Source organism: Frieseomelitta varia, unplaced genomic scaffold (assembly GCF_011392965.1).
Source record: "Frieseomelitta varia isolate USP_RPSP 00005682 unplaced genomic scaffold, Fvar_1.2 scaffold_228, whole genome shotgun sequence".
Lineage (NCBI taxonomy): Eukaryota > Metazoa > Arthropoda > Insecta > Hymenoptera > Apidae > Frieseomelitta > Frieseomelitta varia.
In genome coordinates, this window is record NW_025109955.1 from 900812 (window position 1) to 913494 (window position 12683).

General features: G+C 37.7%; 1 long non-coding RNA gene across 1 annotated transcript in view; it reads right to left on the reverse strand.

The window, feature by feature from the left end:
* LOC122527607 overlaps positions 1–9940 on the reverse strand; it is a 36610-nt gene extending 26670 nt beyond the window's left edge. The window contains exons 1-2 of the long non-coding RNA XR_006306377.1: positions 9573–9940; positions 8915–8992 (exon numbers count right to left, since the gene is read on the reverse strand). This is a non-coding gene — a long non-coding RNA (uncharacterized LOC122527607). The remainder of the gene's footprint in view (positions 1–8914; positions 8993–9572) is intronic.
* Between the last annotated feature and the right edge of the window lie 2743 nt (positions 9941–12683).

The following is a 12683-nucleotide window of genomic DNA, read 5'->3' on the forward strand; positions in this document are numbered from 1 at the left end:
TTCGCTTGAAATCTTTCTCATCACTTCCTCCATCAAGATTTTACAATACTATGAAAAATTCAGAACGTAATTACTGTTATTTGATCCTGAATGGGTCAATCATTGACTCTTACTCTCGCTCTTTTCAAAATTCTGAGGGTTCATGCACACGAAACGTGCTCAAATTGTACGTTGCCAATCAGGTATAACACAGATCATTTTCTACCATACATTCTTCTACAAACTATAAATTTTACAAAGCCTCGATAATTTCACAAATTGCCCATGGTGTAACGTTGCATCGAACGTGTATTTTTTTTTTTTTCTTTCTCTTTTTTTATATCAGAGTTTTTTTCGTAACGTTTCCTACGTAGCTTAACGATGCACGAGCAGGCGAATTTCTCAGGTTGGCGAATATCGATTTCGAAATGCGCGATGAGCTTCATGCTGTTCGTCAGCGCGGTCACGAGAGCTCTCTTAAGCGCCACTTTAATAAAAAATTATTCCTGGGCGATACGCGAGCGATGAATGCGCGTTTTACGAATGAATGAGTCGCGTCCTATAATACAAATTCCACTCTCTGTGTACGTATACATGACTTATTAATCCCTTTGCGGCCCAACAAACAGGAGCTACCGCGATGCATTTTAATTAAACGCAATCTCCGCGCCGTGAAATCGGCCGTTGCATGGATGAGCGATCATGAAAGCTTCCGCGAAAAATAATGCAAAAGCACCGTTGAATGGGACGGCCATTCAGGATCCGTCATCGTAGATCGCCACGTTACCAAGGAAATTACTTTGGATACCTCTCCTACCTTATCTAGACTACTTTTTTTTTTTTTTTTTTTATTTGTCTAACATCTTCTGTCAAAACAATAACGTGAATAATAGCTACTTTCCTGTGAAATTCCTCAAAAGTCTCGTTTGATGAAAATTTATTATGAAAGTTTAATGAAAATAATTAAATGATACGGAAAATTTTATTATTAGTATTAAAAGTAAGGATATTTGTAATTAATAGCCTGCAAAGAGAGTTTTATGGGAAATATTAAAAATGAAACGTTATAAATTTATCCGAAATACAACACTTTCTGTAACACTTGGTATCTAAAAGCTACTAAGTGTTACAGAGATTATATTTTACTTTTTTTTTTTTTTCTTTACTGTATTTTCAGAAATAGAAATTTTCGTAAATACCAGCGGCCTACTAATTACATTTAATTAATTAATTACTTTCGCTCAAAAGTCGTAAGACGTTTCCTATTTTTTAATTTGACATATAGTGTCGATTAGTGAATTTCAAATATAAACTGTCTTCGTCGTACAAAGTACAAAGTGAAATGAAAATGCGTCCGAACGACATTAATAACTCTCGCGTTTGGAGAATCACAGAAGCGTGGTACGCGCGAGGTTCACTCACGATGAGAAACGTCGCAACGCCTTCGTGAACGTCGATGAACACGCGGAATAGCAACAGCGTTTGGCGAAATGTCGATTAATACTCGTCGAGCAGACGCGTTTAATTTGCGACCAGAGGCAGCGAGACATAATTCACTGGAGATGCTTGCAACGCAACGGGCCGACGCGAAGCGACGCGACGCGACGCGAGCGAACAAGCCCGGAAAATCGAACAGACTGAATGACGGCAGGTGTTGGCGGCAGGTGGCGAGACTAATAGGACCTTTCTTAAGGTCGAGTTCAACCGGATTGGAATATGAAGAGGCAGCCATTTGAATTAAGAGCTCGAGTTGCTAATGGGGACGCTACTTACGGTTATTACATCGTTGTTCGAACATTCTCGACTATCACAGATGCCTAAGTTTTTGCAGCTACAAAGTAGATAAATATGAGCCACTAATTCAGCAATGATACCTTTGATACTGATTAAACGAAATGTCGTTTACTGCAATAATCGTATCGCGATGATAATTCGATCTGGTGTTAACAATCTCAATAAGCTTAGTACGAGATTACCGATTACGCGATGAAAAAAACAATGTAGCCTGAAGACTTATTCTTATATAAAAAAGAATGTTCGAGGAAAGAGCATAAGAAGTCGAAGATCTCTCTTGAGTTTCACGACATCGTAAAGTATCAAATTGTTAAGATACATTTGTCCCAAAGAACGTTCGAAATGAAACGTTTCAGTGTGAAGAATATCAAATCTAGCCGCGATCATTGAAATTTTTAATTCCGGAAGTAACATCAACAACATAATTGTATTACACACATATACTTCTATATAGAAAATTAGGATTATTAGAAAAAAATCGACCAGTTCATAAAAGAATCTTCTCTAAAAGAAAAAATTGTTTTCGAAGATCAAAGTTAGCCCGTAATCATAATTTCATCTTGTTGTGTCAGTTTATCAACCTGCGCTCGATATTCCAAGAAATATCACTTGACGCTCCTTGTATTTTTAACATTATCCGCTTCGATCTAAGACGTTGCAACTGAAGCTCCGTACTATTTAACCAGAAACAGCTTACAAAACGTTTCTACAGGACGGTTTTGAACGCTGAAAGAAACATCATGGAGCGGCGTCTCGTAAAAACGGTCCATAAAAGTGCTGCTATCGTTGCAGAGTGCGTCTGTAACTGACGTGGAGGTCCAGTCTGCTGCAAAAATATATTTTATCCATGCCAGCGCAACGTGCTTCCACAATACATTACATTGCGTTACGTGTCCTTAGGCATCAAAGTGACATTTTTATTCGCATTTATCAAACACCTCATCCCCTCTGTTAGAAGCGCGACAAGTGCAAGACATTGTTTAATCAGATTCGGCGCGACGATACGATCGCGGTGATACCATTATCGAAATAAAAGTTGTTGGCGACTCGACAAGGATCTTTCGGCTGATTGGTTCGAAGCTCGTCAACGATACACATGTTAATTAACTTAAACTGGCGCAGTGACGCTCGACTGATCGAAAGCAAAGCTGCTTTGCATGCTAAAGCGACCAAAGATGATAACAAGCCAAAGCAAACCGATATCGATCGTAAGACGTACAGTCAAATGAGATGCCTCGGGATACAGAATACTCTACGAATAATTCGTTTGTCTCGCGTGCAAACAATATCGGCAAATTTGGCACAAGTTTAAAGCGATCGCAACAGCGTGATCCACTCGATTGATCTGATTGTGAGTGCGTTTCCTATCTTTTCTTCTTTCTGGGAGGATGAAGAGATCCGATTTGTGAAAGTTGAAATCGTGCTTGAAAGTTGTGTAATAAATATTTCAGTAATCTAGGCTATTATAGTTCCAGAGTTTCTTAACGTCCCTCTAAAAGCGAACGAACTCGTCGTCTAATCTAACGGAGTACATCAAACGCGAACACTCGAAAATTTAGACATCTAGGAAATTTTTTCCCTCGACAAAACGGTACGATGGAATAATTCGCGATGAAAGTGGCGGAATCTCGCGAAATCAAATGTCACGCAAAGGACACAATAGCGACTCCATGCTAACGGTGATTCCACGAGGAGAAACAGGTTTCTGATGACATGATAAAAAAAAAAAAGAAAAAGGAGGGGGGGGGCAATGGCAAGCTGGAAAAAGCGCACGACACGGGAAATAGAGGAGGCGACTGGAAGCTGAAAGGAAGATCCGGAGTAGCTGCCGGGTGTATTAAGACGAGAAAGAGAAAGAGAGAGAGAAAGAGAGAGAGAGAGAGAGAGAGCGAGAAAGAAAAGACACAGTGTGTATCGCCATCGGTTTCGTTCGCCTGGAGAAACTGCGAAATTTCCCTCGATGCTTTTAACGATAAACGCGACGCGCCCCTACCGTGAATGTTATCTCGCCACCTGTCAACCCTCATACCGCGAGCAGCGCCTTATATTCAGCCTTAACGTTGCACTTACCGGGCTATCAGATGTTACGCCCGAGACGTTAAGGCGCCGTCGTGCACAGATAATTTGCGTGCAGAAACGCGAAACTGAAATTCATACCTCCGCCAAATCAGCGCCCAGCACGTGTCGCTGAGGCTCGATTCTTTGTACGAACGATACGTCGTACGGGTAACTGCGAAAGATATGGATTTATTACGAGATTCGTAGATCGCACAACGAAAACGTGATAAAAACTTGCGCTATCCTAACTTTTGTTAGTCGGGACGTCTAATCTGGTATCCTTTATGCTTTTCAAGATATATATACATACACGCAGGTACGTACACGATGGTTTTAAAGCTTGAAGAACTCTTTGTTAACTTGTCTGAACATTTTTCTGAGCAACGTGAATATTTACAATTGTAACATTGATCTTTAAATGTATGAAAGTGAATTGTGAATTAATGAAGAAACGGTTGTTATAAAAGAATGTATATAATTAAACAAAGAAATATAAAGATGGTGTGAGAAAAATAGAACTTCAGTTCTGTTGAATGTTTAAGAATTTTGATTAATTATGAAAAAGACAATTTTTACGTCATTCAGGCTGAACACAAGCTATATTTTTATCTGACTTGCGATTAGTCGAACTAATTTCAATAATTTCTCGTACACCGAAGGAAAAGACGTCGTTATCGTTTAACTTTTTTCAGTCTTCGTTCCTCTTCTGCGTTACCACGAAAAAAGTTTCTCGAGTCCAGTGAATTCGTTGGCGTGAATGCATCGAAATTATCTTCATTAAAAGCGAGAATTTTATGAAGTCACTGTCAGTGGCCGTCATAAATCGTTCAATTACGTCGAGCAGACGGAATCTCGTAATGAAAATTTCTTAAAAAAAGTCTTTTTCTTTCTTTTTTTTTTAAGGCAGCGCAATCCAGGGATGAAAGGACACGTTTACACCATCGAATGGGTGCATGCATTTTTTCGTAGGTGCATTAACGCCCATTAAATAGCTTTACAAAGTAACAGCTGCGAATTCCTTTTTCGCCAAGGGTAATTAATTAATCGCACGTTCTTTTGATGTACCCATATAAATTACATCTCCACTCGGGTCGGCTCTCAGACGAGGCCGCAGAATTTTTTAATGCATCGAAAATCTAATGTACCTCGAGCCCAATGCGCAATATCACAATAGAGGGAAAAAAAAGTTGAGAACGAACGGGGAACGATAGGATTAACGCTAGCGCGAGTTCGTTACTTTTGCATAATCTGCCCCTCGACTGGCGGAACGAGTTGTTTGTTCGTGTCTGCAGTAGCGGAAATTTAACGAACAAATATTATGACAAAATGAACTTTTAAAACGAACATTTTGGTTTACTTTAAGCGAGAATAAGTAATCGAGCGAATCGGTGAACTACAAGTAGGGAAATCTCCACGTGATAAACGTAACTTATCACGTCGTTAATCTTAAATTAAAAACATCTAACTCATCGAACAACAAATGAATCTTTTAATTCCTCGACTATATTTGCTTTTAATTCCAGTGCGAAAAGTACACTGACATTTTCCACCCCGAAAATCGACCTATGCCGTTTTTCAAGAAATTCTACATTCTATTTAAAATCCATTTGACCGAAGTAAAAAATTATTTTCTCTCAATTATTACCGTTAAATTCTCTATATTCTCTGTGTTACAATTTTTACATAATAAATTTACATTCAAATCGAAATCTCCGATCTTAACTAAAATATAATCTTTTGTGGTAAAAAGTATTTAAAAGATATTTCGTTATCTAAAGGATAATTAAACCCAGCGCGGTTTAAGTTAATTCAGACGATCAAGAGCGGGTTCTTCGAATGCGACATGGTATAGCTGTAAATCGCCAGGGGATGCAAGAGTTCCTCCACCCTTTGCTTTTCTCCCTTATCTACATTAATCTTCTCCTCCATTGGGACACAGTGCAAAAGAAAATAAGATTGATGAGTAGCATGGCTTAATTAATGCGAGGCATCTAGATGTTAGAGAGGTACATCGAACAACTGAGTCGAGGCTGAAGTGAACAGCGGCTTGATTCATATTTAAATCTGGGAACTTAATGGCATTGTCTCCATTCATTCACTTGCCGAACTTCTCGCTGACAGTCGTCAACGACACGAAGTATATTTGGGTCACATTTAAATTAAGAATCATGAGAAACAAAACTCGGGAAAAATGAGAAAAATGTTCGCGTATCGTTGACCAGGTAAAACAAACGTCGCGCCGGTATGTCCCTTGTCGTTTATTTTTTCTGACCTAAATACCTCGTCGTTTGCTTCGCTTCTACGATCACGATTTTACAAAACACTTTCATGTGCAATTCAAAACCATTTCGTACCTTTTTGCCTATACTTTTTTACACTATACGCTATTTTTCGTTTCAAAATCCCGTACGTGACTTGTGCGTGACTTTGTCCAATGATTTATGAATTACTGTCTTATGGAACATAGCGATGATACATTAATTGTTCTATTCGTAATTTAGACAGTTTTATTGAAATTAAATTTTTAATTGTTACTTGAATTATAGTTCAAGTAACAATTTCTTTATAATCTTTCGTTTGTAGTTTGTTGTTCCGAACGTATTTTAATTTTTCCAATTCCCACTGTGCCCATTCCTTGTAATTCAAAAAGCATCTGTTATAACAAGACTTTTTTCTTCAATTATAGACGAGAGAGAGGTAACGATTATTACTTCCTTCGCTTTGAACATTTCATATTATTCGCAATTTATCATAAAAGGAAGGAATTTCCTTCGCGACGTCTGTTTGAACGGAAGCAACCTATCAATTTCAGCGAGATTTCGTTTCCCTTCGCCGATTTACCGAGACACCACATAACCCAATAAAAAGCCGACACGATACAATATAAATATCGTTGACCTAAAACGAAAGGAAGTAATCAGTTTCTCGATGAAAACGGTGAATAGAATTACCAGATTCTACAAAGGGGAGCTACTGAAATGTAAACGGGTTATGGAAGACGGGCTCCAAAATCACTGGCTTCGTCCCAATAAAGATTGATCGATCTAACGATACACGTATTATTCTGCCCGGCTATTCGTTCTCCAGAATTCACAATGCTTCTGATTACACGACATTGTAAATCCATTCTTCCACCATTCGTCTTCTTCGTTCGTCATTTGTAAATTTGCATTTCCTTCGACGCGATCGGAACATATTGCAAGATTGAATTTCATAGAAGGAAAATTCATTTCCTGAAGTTACTTTTTCCATCAAATAAATCCCTATCTCAATAGGTCACAATACTTCTCACACAAGAACTACAATTTTCACGTAATAGTAGAAATAACTGATACACGCGTTCTAATATTTATTGAATATGATATGAATTATGAACTGCATTACACGAAAAATTGGAAAACTAAAATGACTAGAGTGTTTGAATATTAAATATAATATTTGTCGTGTTTCACTGATATCGTAACAATGAAGAAACAAAACTGGAAGAAATTTGCTAATTTCGAACAAGTTAATAATGATCACTTCTTGACTCGGAACAAGCCAATTCTCTTCGTGTTAACACAGAGGTTACGAATTACAGATAAAGCTTCTTCAGTTGCTTCAATGAAGGAGCAGGAACTTCTGATCCGCCCAAGCTCACACTTATTAGCCTGGACAACATAATACCGGCGTGCCAAGGCAGCGAAAACACGAATACAGGTAGTGCATGCACGCCAGGAGATATTAGTCTCAGGAAGGGTTAACAAGAACTCGATGCCAAGAATGCAGGATACGAACGATATTCCGCAGATTCTACCGACAATTTATTTGGATTGTATACCGAGAGAAGTATGTCAGAGAACTCGTCAAGAAATTATCATCAATTTTCAATTTACAACTAGATACTAATGCATTTTAGATTGAGGATTTTTTAAATTTTAGATTATGATTATAGATCAAATATTCTAAATGTAATATGCATTTGGGTAAAACAAATTTTTTCCATACTTATATACAAACAAACATGTGTGTATTTATCAAAATTTAATTAACAGACTTAATTTTCCTAATTCTTGTATCTTTTGAAATTTCGAGGTTCCTTTGTAAATTCTCAAAAATTTATTTTAATGAAAGAACTATGAAAACAGGGGAGAACTGTAATTCCACAAATGTCTACCCCTACACAAAAATAGAGCCTGATAACCCGAAGTTCCTTTAAAATAATTGCAGGTATCGGAGGAAACAGGGAGAAAATGGTCCATGAACACGTTGTATTCGCCCTCGTAGCTATGTTAATTACAGTTTAGGAGTTCGGTGTCTATTTACCCGAGGCCGCGACGACAAAAAGGGGATGCGCGTAATGCCTTTCGAAGTTTGATTACGTATGTCGACGCCTCTCCAAGAGTTGCGAATTTTCGAGCGGGACCAGGTCGCGTAGTTTTATGCAATCAAGCGGCCCCAGAATCTCGCCGCTGGCGGTGAAACCGTAATTTGAACTTTTGCGCTGTTCACGCTTCAAAGCGTGTCCCGCACGAAAACTAACTGAAAGACCCTGATTAGGTTAAAAATTATCTGCTACCGTTGTTCCCGCCGTTTTTTTTTTGAGAAAATCTTGCAACGCAGCTGATACCGTAAAAAGTATTCATTATTTCGGGTAGAAGGAGATATTAATTTATAACGATATTGATAAAATACATATAATAATACGACATATGGCATATAATAATAAAATAATGTCGTCTAAATGTGCAGGTCGTACCATATTATATTCCTATTCTATATTTATTTCACATCCTTACTCTGTTATTATTTTATAACATTTGAATCTTTCATAATACTTTATAAAATATTTAAAGTACTGTAAGAGGCTGTAGGTGACGATACTTGTCTTAATATAATAAATATAATCAATACAGATTTAACATATTATTGTAGTATATATATATTCTTTATCATATATATATATGGATACTATTGTATATTGTATATTTTTATATTTAAAAATAAATTGTCCAGAAAAATCATTATTAGTAAAACAGACAAATGTTAGTCAATACTTCTTGAAAACTAAGATAAATAAAACAAAATTATTAATGTTATTCACCATTTTGCAGATCCGATGAGTAGTAGCTTCCTGGCGTCATTTACCGCTCTTGTGTCCAAAATATTCCCTTAACCGCAACTAAAAACATAATGAAGTCCTTTATTTACCACCTTTAACAATAATTCGTAGTTAAAAATTCATTTGACATACCTCTTAAATTGTCTTCGAAAGAAATTCAAACCAACGAAATACGAACGAAACAAATAATCCACGCGCGATAAATAACTTTAAAACGTCGAAATAACATAATTTATAGCGGAAACTGTGAAATTTTTCTTCGAAACTATCCATTTCGAATCGGACAGTCAACCACGGTACGCACAAAAACGTTTGGCAACTGTTACTCGCGAGGTGCGTGACTGTGGCGCCACCACGCAACTTCGAGAATCGAAGCGGCTCGAGAATCGAAGGCGAGTCGAGTCGTTCGCACCACGTCACGTTGCTCCGGAAACAAATGTGTATCGTTCACAATGGACGATTTTTAGTGTCGAGAGTAAATCGGCACTGTTGTGAATCTCAATTTTGCGTGACGTTCGTCTGAAATTTACAACTTGTTAAACTTCATATCGGTTTGAGAACGACGCTTGATAAACGCTTGATAAACTCCTTTATTGACATATTTATTCAATAATTCGTCGTTAAAAATCACTTGGCGTACCTCTTCAATTGTCTTCGAAGGAAATTCAAACCAATGAAATACGAATGAAACAGATAATCAACACGCGATAGATAACCTCAAAACGTCAAAATAACGTAATTTATTGCAGAATGCGTGGGTTTCTTTCTTCAAAAGATCCATTTCGAATCGGACAATCAACCACACTACGTGCACAAACGTTTGGCAACTGACTGCTACTCGCGAAGTGCGTGACTGTGGCGCCACCACGCAACTTCGAGAATCGAAGCGGATCAAGAATCGAAGGCGAGTCAAGTCGTTTGCACCACGTCACATTGCTCCGGAGACAAACGCGTATCGTTCACAGTGGACGATTTTTAGTGTCGAAAGTAAGTTAACGCGGTTGTAAAGCTCAATTTTGTGTGACGTTCGAAATTTGCGACTCGGTGAATTTTGTATCGGAGAACGACACTTGACAAATATGATAAACTCTTTTTCCATATTTAACAATAATTCGTTTAACATATCACTTAAATTGCGTTCGAATGAAATTCAAAGCAATGAAATACGAAAGAAATAATCAACAGACGTGCGATAGATAACCTTAAACGTTAAACTGTCGTGAGATTTTTCTTCGAAATATTCATTTCGAATCAGACAATCAACCACAATACGTTTGGTAACTGACTGTTACTCGCGAAGTGCGTGACTGTGGCGCCACCGTGCAACCTCGAGAATCGAAGCGGATCGAGAATCGAAGGCGAATCCAGTCATTCGCAGTATGTCATATTGTTCCAGAGACAAACACGTATCGTTTACAGTGGACGATTTTTAGTGTCGAAAGTAAGTTAACGCAGTTGTGAATCTCAATTTTGTGTGACGTTCGTCCGGAATTCGCGACTCGGTAAACTTCGTATCGGTTCGAGAACGATGCTTGATAATTCTGGAATAATTTACCCGACGGTGCCGGCCACCCGTGGGAAAAATACAGGGTCTCCTGGAAGAATCGTAGAAAATGCAGGATGCATAAATCTTATACCCTCACCGGTTCGCAATTTCAACGAAAAAGAAGCTTTATCTTCGATACACTCGGGATTGAGGAAACGGTTTTCCTTGTTTTACCTCGCGTTCCGTATCGATTGCCAGAGTCGATGTAACGTGGACTTTGTTAAGAAAGTGTTGAAGCTGTTACGTACTTGCGGCCTTCCAATCTTCGAACCTTCGATAATGCTGTAAGTTATTAACATCTAAATCATATTTCGTCCAAACGAACGAATGAAAAATGTGAATTCAAACATAAATTTGATCGAGGTGGACGAACATTCTTTCGTTTCGTCTAAACTATATGGTTGCACTATACTCTTATGTATTATGCAATATAGAAGACTTTAAAGAGATATATAGTAATTATATCAGTGTAAAATGTTTTTGATATCATGAAAAGCACTTATACAACATTCCATTCGTGATATATATTAAAATCTACTAGCAACATAATCCTAGAATATCTTGATCTATTACTACAAACTGGTAGCATTATGCAGATAAATTGTGGGCGCATGTTATTATTTACGTAATATTTTACCTTTAATTTTAAAAGCAATATCAATACAATTATAAATATTTATTCAATATCCTTCTTTTGCACGTTATAATATATTCAACGAATCATTGTAATCAAAACTACAGTTTAGCCTAACTGAATAATCGATTCACAATCGAAGAAATATTTATAAAATCAACTTGACATTTCGACGGTATTATTTTAAGACCAGCTTCCCGATTCCTAAGTTGTCGATGGAAGGAACGACAACGAGAATGTTTCATCACTTGCACAAACTTGGACGGCGTTATTTTACTCGACGTTCGCGAAAGAGAGAAAAGATAAAGGAGAAGTGTAAAGCGTGTCAAAGAGTCTCCTCGCGTTACCTTCATTCAAATAAAGCGCGTATTTTTCTAAGAACAGAATGTCAGACGTAATACAGTTTTTCACGGTGTTTTTCTTTAATGATTCTTCGCAGTGTCGACGATTCGACAGGATTTTCCTTTCATCTACGCTCTCTCCACGATTGCGTACGTATTTTCTTTCCAACGCGCTGTATTCTACTAGCAGGCGAGCAGACGTATACACAGCCCAAGGACTTGCTCATTTTCATGGAAACGATCGTGCTCTAAGAATTCTCTCTCGTTGAAAGTAGCGACCGTGTTTTACGTTTTGTATCGGTGCTGTCTAATGGTATTACATCGAGGAATCGTATCTTAAAGCACATCAGAATTCGACGTTTTTTAAAAGCACCTTTACTGCATTCGCATCACGATGTCAAACGACTACTTTCACATATGCGCAACTTTTTTACTTGAGTGATATGATACTTCAGGTCAGATAAATTTTTAAAGCGATAAATGAAATCTTGCGCTGAACTAAGATTCTTCCAATAATAGACTTTAATTTTCTATCTAATTTTCCAACGCGTGTCAAGTTCTATAATTTGATCTACAAATTTTCAATTTAAAGCCCCAAACAATTCTCTGTTCATCACGCGGACGATTCTATGTAAATCAAATTAATTTTAGAAACAAGTGAATAAGTAACTCGAGTCGAAATCAATCATACTTGAAATTACAATCAAAAGCAATTCAGCGCTAAATAGCTCTCGCTAATCAGTCGTATTTATCAGCAGAAATAAAATCATCGGACAGTTTTCCAATACTCTAATTGCCCTTTCGCTTCTACGGAAACGAATCAGACGGCCATGAAACATCCCGCCCGCGCAGCAAACTTCACGATCGCTCCATAACTTTAACATCAGATTTAACGTCAGTATTTCGTTCACTTTTTCTTTTTTCTCTCATTTTCCGTGAGATTACGATAATCTCAAGCTTGACAAGGGATAGCCTCGTTTCTCTTTTTCCCTTTTCTCGCTGTTTCTTTTTTTTTTTTTTTTTCTTCTTCTTTTTCGTCAATGGACAAATTGCGAAATGTTTCTTGGCTCCGCAATCACGAGATCAGAACGGAAACGTACCTGACCCCAAGTTTCTCCGGGACACCGGTCACGCGCGGCACGCTTTATTGGCCAAAAAAGAAACCGCGTGTACGGTCGCGTTTTCTTTTTTTTTTTTTTTTTTTTTTTTTTTTCCCGGGGGGGAGCTTTT